A 20,785-nucleotide genomic window follows, 5' to 3' on the forward strand; every position below is an offset into this window, starting at 1 on the left:
GTAAGTATTGCCCTCAGGAGGGAGGGTCCTGCCAGAGAGCCTGGTCCTCCCAAGATTTCTTCCTCCAGGAGGGAGTTTTTTCTTGCCACCGTCGCCCCACATTCACTGGTCTCATCAGCAGGGACATTTTTAACCTCCTAAGACCTGAACTTTCATGGCATGCATTTTTAATTTCTCTGTGCCATTTAGGTTGATTGGGACCCGATGAAGGTAAAAACCAAGACATCAGATTCAGACTATCTTTTTTTTGTTTCTCAAAAGAATGAGATCCACATATGAGGACATTCATTTTAAATTTCGATTGAACAGTGGCAGTGTCATGTCCTCCCTCATAAGTGGATATCAGGTTTTTGAAGAGCAAAATTTTGTATTTTGGTCTAGACAACCCAAAATGTTATGTCTACATATGTGGACACCAGGTCCTAGGAGGTTAAAACAAAATCTACTAGAGATCGTCCTTTTCTGGACCAGTGTTTGGCTTGCTCTCTGGGAACAACAAATTAGTGCTGTCAGCGTTAACGTCATTAGGTAAAATGACGTTAACGCTGACAGCACTAATTTGTTGTTATTATTATTAATATTATTATTAATTTATTTGTAAAATAAATTAAATTTAAAAACCAAAGAAATGATTTAATTCTTTATTTTATTTTGTTTTATTAAAATCAAAATAACAACAAAAACAAAAATAACTAATAAAAAAATATTAAAAGTATTCAGCAGTGTTTTGTGAATCTTGTAATGAGCCTTAGTTAAGTTGATGTCACAGAAGTTTCTGAATCATTTAGATTGTTCAACAAACTGATTCACTCAGGTAAAGATGGTGAGCTGGAGCAATGGTACCCTTGGAGTTCAGTTTAAGTTTTCAGACAAATATTCCCTCGATCAGTTGCAGCTTCTGCTTTTAAATAAATGATTTAGCTGCAAATGTTTAGCTACAGGTAGCAAAGTCCAAAAGTGACACCAGCCAAACATGCAAAAAATGCAAGATGGTGGTGCGCACAGATACAGCGGCTCTATGCTCTCCACTTACCCAATTTCACTGTGCAAGAAACTGCACAATGACAATAAAAAGCTCTAAGTCTAAAACAGTTTCCTGTCCAGTAAAATCGGGCAATTATTCGCTCCAGAGTTTTATCCTACTCCAGGTGAGCAGCCATCGATTTGTAATGAGCCAGCTAAAACAATAATTTCTCAGTGGCTCTTCTGGCACCAACAAGTGGGTGTGTTCTTCCATCGTGCAAGTGTCACGACACACTGAACATGGTCTGAACATGGATTTTCCCTCGATATGTCTTTTCCACCAGTACTATGGGGTATTTGTGAATATCCATGACTGACCCGGCCAGGTGGCCAGCTGGTCTTTGGACAGGGTCACGGCAGTTTCAAGGTTCAACAAAATCCCTTTCACTGACAGACTGAAGGAAAGCTCCTCAAAAATGGAGGGTCTTCAAGCTCCTCAGTGGCAGGAAAAGGTTTCCCGGACCCAGTGTTGTATATTTGTTTCCCAAAAGATTGAAATAGTGGAGAGAAATCAGGTTCTGAAACCATCCAGAAGACAAAGTCTCCAACTGGTTTGTGGAAGTCCCGTTTCTCCAAATTAATCAGCGGGTGAAATGTCTCTTCATGGATGGTTTTGATTCTGTTGTTATTCACGAACAAAGCCGTCAAAGCAGCATATGAAAGAAAGTCATCTTTCATTGTTGTCTCCAGCGTGTTAAAAGAGAGATCGAGCTCAGTGATGAGTTTTGAAGCGGCTGCAGGGACTTCTCCAAGGTTTTGGCTCGAACAGTCGAAGGATGTTGTTCACAGTGGTGACACTGTTGACTGGTGATTGACAAGCACTGAGATACTAACATGACAAACACAAGAAACATCATGACTTATTCTCCTGAGTGCCTGCAAAACACAAACACAAAATCAAACTCAAAGCTTTTCTCTCAGATGCTGGTGTGGCACAATCTAATGATAAAAAAGGTCATGCTAACAGCTTTTGGAGCACAGCTGCACAAAATAACAGCTTTTGGAGCACAAAATGCATTACAGGTAAACCCAGTACCCAAACATGTTAACAAGGATAAAGAAAAAATCTGAAACAAAAGCAGGTAGTGTGGTGATTTATGTTGTGAGGATGCTTTCACTCCCATCAAAGTCACCCAGTGTTGAGAACCCAAATGAGCCCAAAAACCTCAAGTGGCTGCAACCAACAGCGAACGTCAAGAAGTGGATACTTGCATGTTGAGCCAGAAACATGCAGAAAACCCAAAAGAGGCAAGACAGCACATCTTGGTCCCACTCAGGCAGTACGAACACCTGGAAAGAGGAGCCCACAGTTCAGACCCAAGGTCACTGGTAAGGACACCAGCCAGTTATAAGTCTAGTTTTAATTTTCATTTTAGTGTTATGGCCTTTCTAAGGGTGGCCAGACCATAATATAAGGGTGATCCACCCCTGTCTGACCCCAAGCAGCACATCACACAACCAGTACAATTTTGATGGTGATTTTTTTTCACAGTGATTGAATTCTAACAAAGGAAAGGAGCGAACTATAGCTTCGGGGTGGACCCCAAAACAACAAACAAAAGGGACCGTATCTAAAGGATGTACAAAACTTATTTATGAAAAGAATAAAACCAAATGACAATGTCTTATCTCCCTAACTAAGAAAAACATGAGAAAAGGGTAATCAAATAAAAAGGCAGTCCACCCCTACATGCTCCTGTATAAAGAGACGGGTAACACAAAGCCTGCAGGTTGAGGTCCATGGCGGTGTCATCTTATATGTTGTCTCCAGGTCATTAGCCAATCTGTATGGGTCGTCCCATGGATGCACCAATCACGGAAAGGCACCTGCACACTCAGATTTACATATGAGACAACATTACGACAACAGTCGTAACATTAACTAAAAATGTTTTTCACCATCTCGTTTTAACTTCTGGTTTAGCTTCAGCTAACTAAAACTAAATGGACCTTGGAAATAATCACATCTTAATAGAGTGAACCATAGACTGTATAAAAGATAGGACCATTGCAACTTGACTGCAGCACTTCACCCTTTCACATAGTCCCAGCTCTTCTCTGTCATGTTTTATGGTGCTGCAAATGTCTTCAGTTGGTGAAAGGTCTGGGCTGCTGGTGTCTTGTTGTGCTTGCTATGCATCCCTGACTCGTTTCTTCTTTCTGCATCAAGTAAGGAATGTAGTGAAAGTTCCCAAGAGGTTAAAAACAGCACTGAAAAAATGCCATCAGACCTGAGTTGGGACACTTGGATTATGGAGCTTCTGGACCAAGAGAGTGGATGGGAGCATGTGTTTAACAAGTAAGAGTATAACGTCCCCCAAAATGTCCCTAACTAAGAAAAACATGAGAAAAGGGTAATCAAATAAAAAGGCAGTCCACCCCTACATGCTCCTGTATAAAGAAACAGGTAACACAAAGCCTGCAGGTTGAGGTCCATGGCGGTGTCATCTTATATGTTGTCTCCAGGTCAAGGAGACAACATATAAGATGGATAGACAGACAGATTTCAAAATAGCCAGCTGGAATGTTAAGGGGTTGAATAACGGGATTAAGAGGAAGAAAATATTAACATATCTAAAGTTATTGTAACCCACCTAAAATTTGCCTCATGAAAATGAACTGCTGTTCCCAAAGAATGTCAGTAGGTGGCACTATGAGATTGTTTAGTGCTTGTGAACTTGAGTTGAGAACTGTAGAGAAGGAGAATAGCGCTAAGGCTACATATGCTGGTCGGAGCTACTCACCGAGTTTTTCTTTAATCCTTGTTCAAGAAAAAGGTTGTGTGTGAAGACACAAATTGGATTTTACTTTTCCGCTTGTTGGGAAGCGCGGACACTTTTTGTTGGTGCTGATGTACCTCTGTTTTTGTGTTTTTTGTTCATTTCCGGTGAGTTGACTAACTGCGCTAGCATAGCAAGCTAATCGTCAGCTAATCATTAGCTTAGTATAATGTAAATTCCATGTGTTCCTTTTAAGTGCTGTATTATCTTTTTATTTCTTCACTTGTAAATGTTTTAAACCAATCGGAAATATTTCTTTGGAAGCTAGTAGGTAAGTTTTATTTATTGTAATGAGATGATAAATATGAGCAGTCTTTGGCTAAATAGTACTGCGACCACGTTTTGCACTTTCCTCGTGCATCAGTAATGTACATTCTCTCAATTCATTGGATTGATGTGACTGCTGTTCACAAAATATGAGATTTGAGTTAAATTTGTATGATGTGGAAATTGTTTTAAGGCTCTTTGATTAATTTTATTATTGATTGCATTAAGTCGTTATATACAAAGAGTGAGAGACATTTGGTCACTAGTGTTAATTAAGTTGTTATATGATATTCATGTAAAATATGTTCACTGCCCTGTGCAGGTTGGTTTTTTTTTTTGTTGGAGTCTAAAGTTGCGAGCCAGGATTCCGGATCCCCAGCTGCGATGCAGGAAAGATTTCCAGCCTACTTAAAGTGACAACTGCGTGACTTCTTGACAGATAAGCTTATGAGATCTCAGAACAATACGCTACCCGGGTAGTACTACTAACATTAACACTATACTCACACACCTGAACTGAAAAGACTGAAAAGAACTCTGAACTCTGAACTCTAAAACTGAATACACAGACTGACAAATATGGACAATTGGAACTGTTGTGAACTGTTGAATGACTGTTTTTGGTTTGTTTTGAATAAATGTTGACTGTTCTTTGAGCTGTGTGTCATTCGCGCCTTAGTCGATTCCTAGACACCATAAGCCTAAGATCCTAACTTTCTCTACATTCAGTAGTGGTAAAGTATCGTGTGTTACATTATCAAGAGTTGATATAGCCTTTATTCAAGAAATGCACACGTGTAAGTCAGAAGCCTTAAAACTTAAATGTTCCTGGGTAGGTAAAGTCTTTTCCAGTCCTGGAACTGGTAAAAGTAGGGGAGTGTCGGTTCTGATTCATAAAGCAGTTAGCTTTACTGAAACAAAAGTAATAACCGATAAGGAAGGTAGATTTATATTGGTTTATGGACAACTACTGGACACACCAATAATTTTATGTAATATCTATGCACCTAATGCGGACATACTCGCCTTTTTTCACAACCTGTCACAGTATCTTTTGGAATTAGAAGGTGCACAAATAGTGGTAGGAGGAGATTTTAATCAAATACTGGATCAAGACCTAGATAGATCACTTCCTAGGAGAGGCACAGAGAGTAAATCTGTAGTTGCCATAAGGCAGATGACCTCAGGTTTAGGTCTGAATGATATTTGGCGGACAATGCATCCAGAAGGCAGGGAATATTTCTTTTACTCTCCGCCTCATAATGTTTATACTAGAATCGACTACTTTCTTATTTCTGAAGCCTTAGTGAATAACTCTATAGATTCAAGTATTGGTAACTAAGCTGTAGTGCCTCTTCACCTCACTGTGCAATACCTTTTGTGCAATACTTTTGTAAATAGTCAACGGTGCAATAGACTCAATACTTGAAATGTGCAATTCTTGAAATGTGCAATTCACTTGTATTTTTATTTTTATTCCTATTTATTCTATTTATCCCCTTCGTATATTTTATTTATATTGTCTCTGTATTTATATATATATATATATATATATATATATATATATATATATATATATATATATATATATATATAATACACAAGGCAACATTGCAGACATAGAGGACAGTTACAAGTACCTGGGGATCCCGCAGGCAAATGGGAACCATGAAGAGGCCGCTAGAAAGGCTGCAACCACCAAGTACCTGCAGAGGGTCAGGCAAGTCCTGAGGAGTCAGCTGAATGGTAAGAACAAGATCCGGGCCATCAACACGTACGCCCTGCCCGTGATCAGGTACCCTGCTGGGGTAATAGGCTGGCCAAAGGAGGAGATAGAAGCCACTGACATAAAGACAAGAAAGCTCCTTACCATGCATGGAGGGTTTCACCCCAAGTCCAGCACCCGGAGGCTGTACGCTAAGCGGAAGGAAGGGGGCCGGGGACTGGTGAGTGTCAGCACCACAGTCCAGGATGAGACAAGGAACATCCAAGAATACATTGGGAAGATGGCCCCAACTGACCGAGTGCTCAGTGAATACCTCAGGCAGCAGAAACCCAAGAAAGAGGAGGGAGACGAGGAACCATCATGGAAGGACAGGCCCCTGCACGGTATGTACCACCGGCAGATAGAGGAGGTGGCTGATATCCAGAAATCCTACCAGTGGCTGGACAAAGCTGGACTGAAAGACAGCACAGAGGCACTAATCATGGCAGCACAAGAACAAGCTCTGAGTACAAGATCCATAGAGGCTGGGGTCTATCACACCAGGCAAGACCCCAGGTGCAGGCTGTGTAAAGATGCCCCAGAGACAATCCAGCACATAACAGCAGGGTGCAAGATGCTAGCAGGCAAGGCATACATGGAACGCCATAACCAAGTGGCCGGCATAGTGTACAGGAACATCTGTGCCGAGTATAACCTGGAAGTACCGAGGTCAAAATGGGAGATGCCCCCAAGGGTGGTGGAGAATGACCGAGCTAAGATCCTGTGGGACTTCCAGATACAGACGGACAAAATGGTGGTGGCTAACCAACCGGACATAGTGGTGGTAGACAAACAGAAGAAGACGGCCGTAGTGATCGATGTAGCGGTTCCGAATGACAGCAATATCAGGAAGAAGGAACACGAGAAGCTGGAGAAATACCAAGGGCTCAGAGAAGAGCTTGAGAGGATGTGGAGGGTGAAGGTAACGGTGGTCCCCGTGGTAATCGGAGCACTAGGTGCGGTGACTCCCAAGCTAGGCGAGTGGCTCCAGCAGATCCCAGGAACAACATCGGAGATCTCTGTCCAGAAGAGCGCAGTCCTGGGAACAGCTAAGATACTGCGCAGGACCCTCAAGCTCCCAGGCCTCTGGTAGAGGACCCGAGCTTGAAGGATAAACCGCCCACAGGGGCGTGCTGGGTGTTTTTTTTTATATATATATATATATATATATATATATATATAATACTCTGTAATTTCTCTCGGTGCTGTGCTTTTTTGGAAATCGAATTTCCCAGAGGAACCCACCCGAGGGATTAATAAAGTTCTATCTAATCTAATCTAATCTAATATAGTATTCTCGGACCATGTGCCAATTTTTCTATGTCTTGGAAATATTTTACAGATTCCTCAAAGCCGCAGATGGCATTTAAATGTGTCCTTAATTAAAGACTCTGGGTTTATTAAATTGATAAGCGATGAAATACAATTTTACAAACAGACAAATAATCGAGAGGACACTACATTGGCTACTTGGTGGGATGCTGTTAGGGAAAATATTCTAAAACACTTCTTCAGTAAAGACTCAGAGAAGAGAAACACACAGAACTTCTTGCTAGCAAGGGCAGCCTCCAGACTGAGACTCGCGCTGAGCTTTGCCCTTGTCTTTATTTTATACTTCAGTGTGTGTGTGTGTGTGTGTGTGTGTTACTGCTTGTCAAAGGGTCATATACATAAAAGCACAAAAGGTACATCCTTGGTCACAAAGAGGGTAGTCTCCCCCACCCTAGATGGTTCACCCTAGATAACACGGTGGGGAAGTCCAGCAGTTCATCTAAACAAAAGGCACTTACGGTGTGTTCACACCGAACGCGATGGACGCGAATAGAGCGTCAGGTTTACATGTAAAGTCAATGGAAAGGCGCGATGACGCGCGATTGCGGGTCCCGCGAAAATTCGGAAGCAGATTTGCGTCGCGAAAACGCCAAAACGCGTGAAACGCGCGTCAGTGTAGCGCGTCAGGCGCGTTTGACGCGCGAATAAAACCACGCGCGTGAGTTTTTGTGTTGCACTTTGTGCATACGCGCGTTTCGCGTCTACCGCTCGAGTTGGAAAAATCTGAACTCCAGCGTCAAATCGCGCCGCGACAACCAATCAGGAGCCTGGTGACGTGGCTCTGACCTAGGTCAAAGGGGCAGATCCAGCCAAAGCCCTTCATTCTTCATTCAGTATGGAGGAAAAGCTGATCAGCGCCGTGGCTAACCACCCCGAGCTATATGATGCCAGCTCCTATTTCTACCGAGACAGGAATAAAAAGGACCTAGCTTGGAGACACATAAGTGAGGAGATCGGGCAACCTGGTAAGTTCATTCCTTCTTCTTTTTAATTTTCAGACTGACCCGATGAAGCCGTGCAAAAGCTAGCAAGCGCGCCTACTGTCCCGCGATTTTCCCACTGTTGTACAAATACCTTTCCGCTAACCAGATAATGCGTTTATTCAGAGGACATCTGCAGGAGAAAGTGGAAGAGCCTCAGGGACACATATAATAAGGAGAAGAGGTCAGAGAAGGAGAAGAGGAGTGGGTCTGCAGCAGGATCGGGGAGGAGATGGAAGTTCTTCGCGGTCATGGGGTTTCTGGACCCCTTCCTCACCCCGCGGGAGACCAGCGGTAATATGGTGCGGACCGTGGAGAACTTCTCCCCCGAGGACCAGGGACAGCCCGAAGAGGCAGCAGGGGAGTGTCAGTCAGAAGGTATGTTTACAATTAATTAATGTAGGCAGTTAATTTATGCGTGTTGTCATACAGGAATATATTTTGTTTATTAATAAACAGTATAAAGTAGTCCCGCTGTTCATCCGTCACTGCCTCGCCTTTTCGCTGATTTTTTTTATTGCACCGTACAGCTTTCAACGATGCGCATTGCATTCTGCAGCCCAAATGACAAATCTCCTCCGTGTCGTGTCTCCTGCGCTTGCCAAACTTATCATGTTTGGTTTTGATAACCATCACTTCAAATAGAAAAAAACAGCACAAAAACACTCATAACTATGACCCTCATTCGGAAATAGACACCTGCACCGGGAGCAAAAAAGGCGCACAAAAGTGGCGCCGCAGACGGAGAAAAAGCGCGGCATAATACTTTTACGTTTTAAAATCGACAAAGGTTTGCACTTTGAGAATCAACTTGTGAGAACTGTGACTACTGTTCATGTGCTGCAATAAATGGGAGACCACTGTATATAATAATAAGTATATAATAATATAATATTCTCTATGACTATTGTCTTCAACCTGTTAACATTTAATATTGTCTTGATAGAGTCAAGTTATCATGCAGCAGAGTCCTCCCCTGTTGCTTCTCCTGACTCCCCAGTCCCTGGTCCCTCCACTCCTGCTGCTGCACCCACAGGTATGAACATCAAGCACTGATAGCTTTTTACTTGCTTGGATTCCCTTGTGATCACCTTTACTAAATATCTACAACCAATCTGTTCATATCCTGGTTTTTTTCAATTTTGAAAATGACAATCTAGTAGCAGCCTTCTCATTTCTTTGTGGTGTTTTGTTCTGTTTTTTACAGGCCCACAGAGGAGGAGAGCTCGAAGGCGGTCGAGGGAAGGGTCCCAGGATGGTCCATCGGCGGTGGAGCTGGCTATCCTGGAGTCCCTAAAGAGGCCACGCCCGTCTGCAACAGAGTATTTCCTCCTCGGCCTTGTTCCTGCTCTGGAGAGCATGCCGCCTCAGACACGAGAATTCGTGAAATTCCAAATTCATAAATTAGTTTTTGACAACAGCACAGCTGTGCTAAATTTGGAAACATTGGACCCTAATGATCAGTAGTTTTCTGATGAGGCAGCAGCTCTCCAGGGCAGAAACAATGTTCTTATTCTTCTCCTCCTTCTCCCCTGAGGCTCTTCCACTCCAAGCTGGGTCCTTTTTATTCCTGTCTCTCTGTAAATAGTTAAATTTCATATATTTATGTTGAATCTTTTTATTACTGAATTTATATATTTTATCAAATAAACATTTATAATGACAAATGTCTCTGTTCTACTACACAGCAAATATTGGCACCCGACTTGACACAAGTAGAATTTATTTCATATTATACTAATGACAAAATATACTGATACAGTGGGATGCAAAAGTTTGGGCAACCTTGTTAATAGCCATCATTGTCCTGTACAAATCGTTATTTGTCACAATTTAAATTGTCAGTTAAATACATCATATAGGAGACACACAGTGATATTTGAGAAGTGAAATGCAGTTCACTGGATTTACAGAAAGTGTGCAATAACTTTACACTAAATAAAGCAGGTGCATATATTGGCAACACATAAAAAGAGAAATAACATAAATATGTAGTGTATATCAATGTGTGTGTCTCCTATATGATATATGTAATTGACATTTTTTACTGTAACCGATTCATACAGGAAAATAATGACTATTAATAAGGTTGCTCAAACTTTTGCATCACACTGGTTATAGGAACATAGTGAAGACAAGTTACTTAAGAGAATAAAGAGAGGTTAGGTTATTTTGGAGTAGAGATCCATTTATTAAGAAAATTTTAAAAAGGAGAAAGTTCCCTTGTAGTTGTGGAACATGGATCCTGAGTTGGGGGGTGCCTTCGTCTGGACGTGCTTCCCATCCAGAGCTCCACAACAGAGGGGGAAGTTCCAGCGCTCCTGGAATCCCTCTGCGATGGACCGCCAGTCTTCAGTTGAAGGCACAGCCGTGAAATCGTCCACTAGACAGTCCCAGATGGCCGTCGCTACCTGGGGGATGATCTGGCTCACCATACCTATGACACCACAGCCATGCTATCATTCAACCACTGATAACAGCATAAATCGAATTAAATTAAATCGGGACTTGATGAGACCATCTGAGTATCACTAGAAATATTATAAACAGTACCAGTTTGCTATCGGTAAACACCGAGAGCATTCACTGTTAGCATAGCACATCCATGTTAGCAGTGTATAAACGATACACTGCTAACATGGATGTGCTATGCCATCAGTAAACGCCGACAGCATTCACTGTTAGCATAGCACATCCATGTTAGCAGTGTATAAACGATAGTTTATACACGCCGACAGCATTCACTGTTATAGCACATCCATGTTAGCAGTGTATACACGATACACTGCTAACATGGATGTGCTATGCCATCAGTAAACGCCGACAGCATTCACTGTTAGCATAGCACATCCATGTTAGCAGTGTATAAACGATAGTTTATACACGCCGACAGCATTCACTGTTATAGCACATCCATGTTAGCAGTACACTGCTAACATGGATGTGCTATGCCATCAGTAAACGCCGACAGCATTCACTGTTAGCATAGCACATCCATGTTAGCAGTGTATAAATGGATGGTTTAGCATATATTAGCACAGGTATCAATAAAGGACTACCGTATTGACCACTTTTACTAACCTCAGGCAGACGGACAGGCGCTCTGCAGGTGGGATTGAGCGCCTGTAATTGGTGTCTAGGCGGGCGATTCTGGGACCGACGCGGGAAAGCAGGTCCTCAAACTGGCCGGGTGACAGACGATGATATCGCTGGAATCTGCCGTCATCCAGGCGCAGCTCCTGGAGCAAATGGTGAAACTCACCAAACTGCTCACGCGCCTGGAGGACTTGATGGACCCAGGTACGGCGAGGACGTCTTTTACGCTGCTGCTCTGCTCTCCACAGTACATAGAGAAGGGAGACTCTCTCTTGAAGCGCTAGCTCGATAGCTGCCATCTTGCAAAACCAGGTCTGGCACAACTCCCTCCCACATTCCTCCCACATTTCCGGTTCACGCGCGTCAAAATATCATATTTTGACGCGCGATGGATTTTTCTTGGACACGCGTTGAGACGCGAATGTACACGCGTCAAATTAGGGGCGTTTGGGGCGTTTTATTCGCGTCCATCGCGTTCGGTGTGAACACACCGTTAGACTAAAACAGACATAGCTATGTTAAAACAATAAAACAAGGTGCAACCTCTCATGCTCCCAGGACGTGGGGGTGCATTCCTGGGGTGCACACCAAGCCTGCAGCCTGTTAGAGATCACACATCCTGTCACTACACAATTAATTATATGCCTCTAAGCATACATGGTTAAATATTTCCTAATACAAATAACTACAAGCAGTATTCTACCATATGCAAACTTATATCACTAAAAGATTATACTGACTACTAAATACAATTTTCCATTGACAGATGCTATGAAGGCATACTTAAGGCGGAGGACAATTTCTTACGCTTCCTTTAAAAAGAAGGCAGCTAACAAGAATATCATTACGTTAGAAGCCAAATTAAAGGCACTTGAGGCAGTACATTCCCATACAAAAGACAGAGTTACGTTGAATAAAATTGTTAAAGTTAAATATAAGTTGAATGTACTGTACAACAGAAAGGCAGAATACGCTTTATTTCGCATTAATCAAGCATATTGGGAAATGGGAGAAAAGCCGAGTCGTTTATTAGCATACCGTCTTAAACAGAAAGACAGTATGAACCATATCCCAGGCATACGACAATCAGATGGGGTTATTTTAACTTCTTTTAGACATATAAATGATGGATTCAGGGCCTTTTACAATAATCTTTATTCTACACAAGGGAGTTTAGATGAACAGAAATTCGAAGCATTCTTTACTGATTTAAACCTGCCACAGCTTTCTACTACTGACCAGCAGATTATAGATGCTCCAATTACAGTGGAGGAGATTACCCGTGCAATTAACAGTATGCCACTTAATAAAGCTCCAGGATTAGATGGGTTACCATTGGATTTCTATAGAGCATTTGAGGATATGTTAAGTCCCCTGTTGCTCGATGTTTATAATGAGGCGTTCAAAGTAGGCTCATTACCTCAGTCAATGCACTCTGGACTTATAACATTTATTCTTAAAACTGGGAAAGACCCTTTAGACCCAAGTGGTTACCGCCCCATATCTTTGCTGAATTCTGACCAAAAAATCTTGGCAAAGGTCTTAGCGGGTCGATTAAAAGTAGTAATGGCGAAAATAATTCATGCAGACCAATCTGGTTTTGTTCCAAACCGCTATGGTTCAGATAATATTAGGCGGTTGGTTAATTTGCAAAATTATGTATATGATTCAGTATATCCAACAGTGGCCCTATCGCTGGATGCTGCACAAGCTTTTGATTGTGTTGAGTGGGATTATCTGTTTAAGACATTAGAAAAGTTTGGTTTTGGTGACAATTTTATTAGGTGGATAAAGATATTATATGATTCGCCTTCAGCGCGAGTATTGACGAATGGGCTCATATCAGACCTATTCCTTTTACTGAGATCCACAAAAATGGGTTGTCCCCTTAGCCCCGGTCTTTTTGTAATTGCTATAGAACCTTTGGCACAAAAACTGAGAAATAATGTAAATATATTTGAAATTTCGATGGGTAATAGTCAACATAAGCTTCTATTATATACAGATGATGTGTTGTTACTTATGACCCAGCCTGGGAAGTCAATTCCAGCCCTATTAGAATGTATAGAAAGCTTTACGCTGCTTTCAGGGTATCGCGTCAACTGGGATAAATCAGAGGCAATGCCTATGTCAGGACACTGCCCCCATACTTTATTTAAACAGTTGGGAGTGTCATGGTTCTGGGTCAGTTTCGACCCAGTATTTTGAGTTTTGATTGATTAGTTTATTTTTGAATGTTTGTTGTGGTTTTGGGCGCTATGAGTATTATTATTATTATTATTATTAGAATTCTATGTTTCTGTTTATTCATGTTTAAGGATTTGTTCTCGGTTGTATCTCACGTTTAGTTTAGTTCAGGTTCCATGTGTCATTCTGTCTGTCTCTGTGTCAGGTCTGCGTCTTGGTGTAGTGTTCTCGTTTCCTGTTTTATTGTGAAGGTCTGCGTCCCATGTGAGTGTGTTCAGTTTTACCTCTGTTTCGTCTTGTTGATTATTCCCAGCTGTGTCCACCACCTGTGTGTAATTCCCCTGTGTTTCTCTGTGTGTATTTAAGTCGTGTCCTCTGTCATTGTAGTTGCTGGTCCGTCTGTGTTTTCCACCATGTTTCATCCGTGTGTTCCCTGCCGTCACCATCTTGTACCGTCGTCCACCTTGCTTCATGTTTGAGTTCCGGTTCGTATTCAGTAGTTTAGTTGTCTCCAGTCTAGTTTAGTTTGTGCTCCATTTGCTGTTTGTCTATATTTATTTCGTGTCCAATAAACCACCTTCACTCCTCCACTACTGCCTGCGATTGATCCTCATTTATTATTTTTATACGGCTTATCTCACTCGCCGTGACAGTACGGACCAGCCAGCTATGGATCCAGCGGCATTCAGTCCACCCAGGGAGCTTCGGGAGGCCGTTATTGACTCTGCTTCTAGATTAATTAACCAGTGGTTAGAGCATGAGGGAGACGCCTCTCTTTACACTGTGGAAGCCAACCTACAACACCTTATTTCCGGTTATCCCTGGCTATTGGACTCTCTGCATCCGCTCGTGCAGAGTTTCGTTCTCCACGAGCTTCACCTACACCCCCCCGCCGCTACCGCAATTTTTTGTGTTTCTACTGAGGATAACAATGATTTCTCACCCATGGCCATAGCTTCTAAGACTGCCTGTTCTGAACCCTCGTTCCATGTTTATGACCGTGTCCGCTCCATTGTCCCATCCTCACTTCCATCCCAGTCAAATGCCAGGCCTGTAATGCTGCCCTCAGTTCAGTCAGCAGCCGCGCTGCCCTCAGTTCAGTCACCCACTCCACCACTTATTACAACTCCACTACAGTCGTCTCCGCTACCTGTAGGTCACTCTGTAGCCGCTTCGCTGCCTATTGCTCTGTCGCCACCAGTTCAGCTGTCTGTCCGCTCGTTTACTCAGCCACCATCCTCACTATCTCATTCAAAGCAGGGAACACACTTCACCACAATATCTGCTGGTTCTCTTAAGCTGGCCATGTTAGAGACAGTTGCTCCCTCTAGGGCCTCCCCAGAGGCTGGGTGTCAGTCACCAGCCAACTCTGGACCCCTAGAGGTCAAGACGCCAGCGCCAGCAGCCTCACCGGAGAACTCACCAGAACAGTCTCAGCTCTCAGCACCCCCTGAGAGTTCAAGTGAGTTCACCCGTCCGCCTCCGTCCTCTGCTGAGTGTATTGGGGAACACTTTCAGCCCTCTGAGGACTGCATCCCACTGTTGCTGCCTGAGTCTAGCCACTGTGCTGCTCAGTCCCAGCCAGTGTCCACACTGGCAGAGGTCTCCGTGCCTGCTGCTTCAGTGTCTGTTTCCACTGGCGGGCCAGAGGGGCCCGTCCAGTCTCAAGCCATGTTAGCTGGGGGTTCAGGTGAACCCAGCCAGCATCCTGCCTCGTCGGCTGGAGGGCCTGAGGAGCCCAGCCAGCCTCAAGTGTCGTCAGCTGGGGGTTCGGGAGAACCCAGCCAGCCTCAACTGTCGTCAGCTGGGGGGCCCGAGTTGCCCGTCCAGCCTCAAGCCAAGTCAGATGGTGGGTCTGAGGAGCCCACCCAGCACCATGCCTCGTCTGCTGGGGGTCCTGGAGGACCCAGCAAGCACATCCTCACGTCTGCTGACGGTCCGGGGAAGTTTGTTTAGCCACCACCTGCTGAATCATCCCCTGTGGCTTCTACACCGTTGCCTGCATCCACATCACCTCCTGCAGCATCACTGCCTGCAGCATCACCACTGTCTGGTTCCGCAGCCGTCCCGCTGCCGTGCCTTCATCCACGCCTGGTCCAGCCTCCGTGCCTTCATCTGGTCCGGCTCCGCCTTCGTCTGGCCCTGCCTCATCTTCGTTTGGTCCGGCTTCAGCTCCGCCTTCATCTGGTTCGGCTTCAGCTCCGCCTTCGTCTGGTCCTGCCTCGTCTTCGTCTGGTCCTGCCTCGTCTGGTCCTGCGGTTGCCACACCGCCATCAGAGCCAGCTCGACCCGTTCTGCCTCGCCTCTGCCGGCCGTTTTCCGGGCCTCTAAGTTGGCATCATGGCCTTCGGGGACGGCCTCCGGAAAGAGTTCGTCGCCGCCGCTGGCATCGCGGCCGACCTCCGGACCTGCTCAGTGGCCGCCACTGCCTTCCAAGTGGTCGGCCTCCAGAACTGTTTGCCCATCACCGCTGTTGCCGTGTGCACGGTAGGCCTCCAGAACTGTTTGCCCGTCGCCGCCGTTGCCGTGTGCACGGCCGGCCTCCAGAACTGTCTTGGTCCTTGTGTTGTCGACCCCCTGAACTTTTCTTAGACTCTTGTTGAGCTCTAGTTTGGTTTTGTTTTTGATCTGTTTTCCTGTGTTCGTGGACTGTTTTCTTGTGTTTTTGGACTGGTTTTGGCCTTCATCTGGTCCGGCTCCGCCTTCGTCTGGCCCTGCCTCGTCTTCGTTTGGTCCGACTTCAGCTCCGCCTTCATCTGGTTGGGCTTCAGCCCCTTGTTTTTGGTTTCGTACCCTCCTTCCTTGACCCCCTCCACCCACCCTGGTCTGGTGCTCTGTTTTGTTGCTGTCTTTTTGTTTGGGGCTGTCGGGGGCCAGCCCTTGGGGGGGGGGGGGGGGGTACTGTCATGGTTCTGGGTCAGTTTCAACCCAGTATTTTGAGTTTTGATTGATTAGTTTATTTTTGAATGTTTGTTGTGGTTTTGGGCGTTATGAGTATTATTATTATTATTATTATTATTATTCCATCCATCCATCCATCCATTCGCTTCCGCTTGTCCTTTTCAGGGTCACGGGGGGCGCTGGAGCCTATCCCAGCTGTCATAGGGCGAGAGGCGGGGTACACCCTGGACAGGTCGCCAGTCTGTCGCAGGGCCAACACACAGGGACAGACAACCATTCGCACTCACATTCATTCGCACATTCACACCTAGTGACAATTTGGATTATCCAATTAACCTATCCCCACAAGCTGCATGTCTTTGGACGGTGGGAGGAAGCCGGAGTACCCGGAGAGAACCCACGCAAACACGGGGAGAACATGCAAACTCCACACAGAAAGACCCCGGCCTGATGTTGGAATTGAACTCAGGACCTTCTTGCTGTGCGGCAACAGTGCTAACCACCGTGCCACCGTGCTGCCCTATTATTATTATTATTATTATTATTATTATTATTAGAATTCTATGTTTCTGTTTATTCATGTTTAAGGATTTGTTCTCGGTTGTATCTCACGTTTAGTTTAGTTCAGGTTCCATGTAGGGCTGAACGATATATCGCATTTGCGATAATATCGCGACATGATCAAGTGCAATTTTCTAACTGCAAAGGCTGCGATTATACTCTGGACATGTCCAAATTCATGGGCTGCATCCTCCTGAGGCCGCATTTGTAGACCGATTACGTCACAGCGACGCACCGAAGGCTGTCCAAATTACTACCATATCCCAGAATTCATAGCGCGGCCCAGCCAAACTCCAGTTTCCAGCAATGGCGGCCGCTACTAAGTTTTAAAATTACTCATACTAATCTTTCTGGGTCACAAAATAAACTTTTAACATATTTTCAGGCGAGAAAGTAGTTGTGTAAACATCAAATATCTGCTCGGTTTATCAAGATATCCCATATTTGCAAAAGTGCTTCGACGTTTTCAGAGGCGTCTGCTACCCACCAGCTCGACAGCTAGCCGGGAGCTCGAGGGTTACTGATGCGGCCGAGAACGGCACAACTCCCGGCACATCATTTTCAGATCACCGCGGAGTTTCGCTGCTCGGGTTAAACGTGATATATAAGTCACTTAGACAACCTAAAAATGTTATTGTTGGGCTTTTTTCAGTGTTTTGTTTGTTTGTGAGTAAATCGGTTTGGCTGAGATTAAAGTTATTAGATTAGATAAAATAAAACTTTATTAATCCCCCGGGTGGGTTCCTCCTTGGTTTTCACACAGCTGACTAAACGTCAAACAGAAAACTTATTAAACAGAAGTATGAGACAGTCGAGAATTTACACCAGTGTCTGGTTATATTTTAGATAGCAAGAAGCAGACGGCCGAGTTTATTAAACTCCACCGAGACAGCGGTGACGCTAATCAGAACTAGCCTTCTGATTAGCTAATCAGAAGGCTAGACCGTCCAATTTCACGCCTTTAAATTTTAAAGGCGTGTTTGTGTGTGTGTTTATACAATTGCTATTATGTTTGCACTTTATGTGTAATGTTACTGACTGCAGAGATCAGTAAGATGTGTGTATTTTTTATTTATTAGTTTTATTTATTTAATATTATTTTTTAATTGAATGACTGTCTAGTAGTTTGTCGAAAAACTGAGTGTGGTAAAGCCACTGATTTTTTTTATGTATATTTCTGCAATCTGCACATTGTACTGACTTTCATTTTAATGTTTACACCAGGGTTCCTTGTCAGCACTTTATGCTCAGATGTTTGTAAGCTAAAAATAAACTATTGTGTATGTTCAAATATACTGTTGTGATTGAAGAAGTTAAATAAAAATGTCAGTCATCAATTCATGCATCACCTCATGTCATCATAACAGAGGTCTGTCTTCCAGGAAAGAACAGTTTAAAATTAATGTAATATAGTATTGGCCATACTATATGATGTATTGCTTGTCTTTGTTTAATAATACAGAAGACAAAGACCTTAAAAAATAATCGCATATCGCATCGCAATCGCAATATTGGGGCAAAAAATCGCAATTAGATTATTTTCCATAATCGTTCAGCCCTAGTTCCATGTGTCATTCTGTCTGTCTCTGTGTCAGGTCTGCGTCTTGGTGTAGTGTTCTCGTTTCCTGTTTTATTGTGAAGGTCTGCGTCCCATGTGAGTGTGTTCAGTTTTACCTCTGTCTCGTCTTGTTGATTATTCCCAGCTGTGTCCACCACCTGTGTGTAATTCCCCTGTGTTTCTCTGTGTGTATTTAAGTCGTGTCCTCTGTCATTGTAGTTGCTGGTCTGTCTGTGTTTTCCACCATGTTTCATCCGTGTGTTCCCTGCCGTCACCATCTTGTACCGTCGTCCACCTTGCTTCATGTTTGAGTTCCGGTTCGTATTCAGTAGTTTAGTTGTCTCCAGTCTAGTTTAGTTTGTGCTCCATTTGCTGTTTGTCTATATTTATTTCGTGTCCAATAAACCACCTTCACTCCTCCACTACTGCCTGCGATTGGATCCTCATTTATTATTTTTATACGGCTTATCTCACTCGCCGTGACAGGGAGTTTCTGTGGTCCGTGAATGGTTTGAGGTATTTGGGGATACAAATTACCTCGGATTACACTAAGATGGTTCGAGCAAATATGGAGCCAATGTTTGAAAGGATAAAAATGGAATTTGGTAGATGGTCCAGAGTGTGTCTCACAATATGGGGTAAAATTAGTTGTATTAAGATGATGACTGCACCCATGATCTTTTATATTTTATCTAATATTCCATTACACATTCCAGATAAGTATTTCAAAGATCTAGACTTTTTAATGCGGCAGTTTCTTTGGGATAGCTCACCACATCGTTTAAGTATTAAGAAACTTCAAGCGAGTGCAAAACAAGGAGGTTTTTCATTGCCTAATTTCCAATGGTATTATTGGGTGATGAACGTGAAACAACTTAGAGCTTGGTTACCTACTGCACCAGTTAAACCCATCTGGTCCCATATAGAGACGGAAGTTAATGGCGGTATTTCTCCTTGGAGGGAGCTGTTTGATACCAGTCATAAAACTACCCATCCTATAATTGCAAAGACATTGTGGTTTAAATTACATAGGGCAGGTCGCTGGGACTTTATTAAATCACCTTCGGCAACCTTATGGAGTAATAAAATAATTTTAATTGGAGGGACATCGGTTGACTGGTTACAGTGCCGTAAAGCAGGCATCCTTAATGTATCAGATTTATTTGACTGTGGGACTAAATGTTTTTTAAGCTTTGATAAAATTGTGGAGTTATATAAGTTGCAGCGTAATCAATTCTGGAGATATGTCCAAATACATAGTTCATTATCGAAGTGGCTGGGAACCCCTTTGAGTTGTCCTGTGGGCAGCCCTGTGGAAGTCCTGCTCTCAAGATCATCCTTGGGTAAAGGCATTACCTCTAAGATTTATCACTTATTGCAAGAACGGTCAGCTGACCCTCTCCTTAAAGTTAAGGGCTACTGGGCCCAGGACATGGCATTGGACATATCTTCAGTTGAATGGGATTCATGTTTTCAAAATATTAATACTATGTATAAAGAAACAGGCAGTAGATTGATTCAATTTAAGATAATCCATAGGTGGCATCGAACACCGCAACAATTGTATAAATGGAACCTGGCCTCTACGGACGAATGTTGGAGATGTGATGGTCAAAATGCTTTGATTTTACATATCTTATGGAGCTGTTCGGCACTTCGGGATTGGTGGGAAAATATAATGGAGGTAATTTTCAGTGTTTTAAAAAGGAGATTTGTTATCTCACCAAAACAGTCCATACTTGGTATAACCACAGAAATTTCTGATGTACAGGGAGTGCAGAATTATTAGGCAAATGAGTATTTTGTCCACATCATCCTCTTCATGCATGTTGTCTTACTCCAAGCTGTATAGGCTCGAAAGCCTACTACCAATTAAGCATATTAGGTGATGTGCATCTCTGTAATGAGAAGGGGTGTGGTCTAATGACATCAACACCCTATATCAGGTGTGCATAATTATTAGGCAACGTCCTTTCCTTTGGCAAAATGGGTCAAAAGAAGAACTTGACAGGCTCAGAAAAGTCAAAAATAGTGAGATATCTTGCAGAGGGATGCAGCAGTCTCAAAATTGCAAAGCTTCTGAAGCGTGATCATCGAACAATCAAGCGTTTCATTCAAAATAGTCAACAGGGTCGCAAGAAGCGTGTGGAAAAACCAAGGCGCAAAATAACTGCCCATGAACTGAGAAAAGTCAAGTGTGCAGCTGCCAAGATGCCACTTGCCACCAGTTTGGCCATATTTCAGAGCTGCAACATCACTGGAGTGCCCAAAAGCACAAGGTGTGCAATACTCAGAGACATGGCCAAGGTAAGAAAGGCTGAAAGACGACCACCAC

Source organism: Diplotaxodon limnothrissa, linkage group LG22 (assembly GCF_057381915.1).
Source record: "Diplotaxodon limnothrissa isolate DT_005_m linkage group LG22, D_limnothrissa_male_GT1.1, whole genome shotgun sequence".
In the NCBI taxonomy this organism is placed as follows: domain Eukaryota; kingdom Metazoa; phylum Chordata; class Actinopteri; order Cichliformes; family Cichlidae; genus Diplotaxodon; species Diplotaxodon limnothrissa.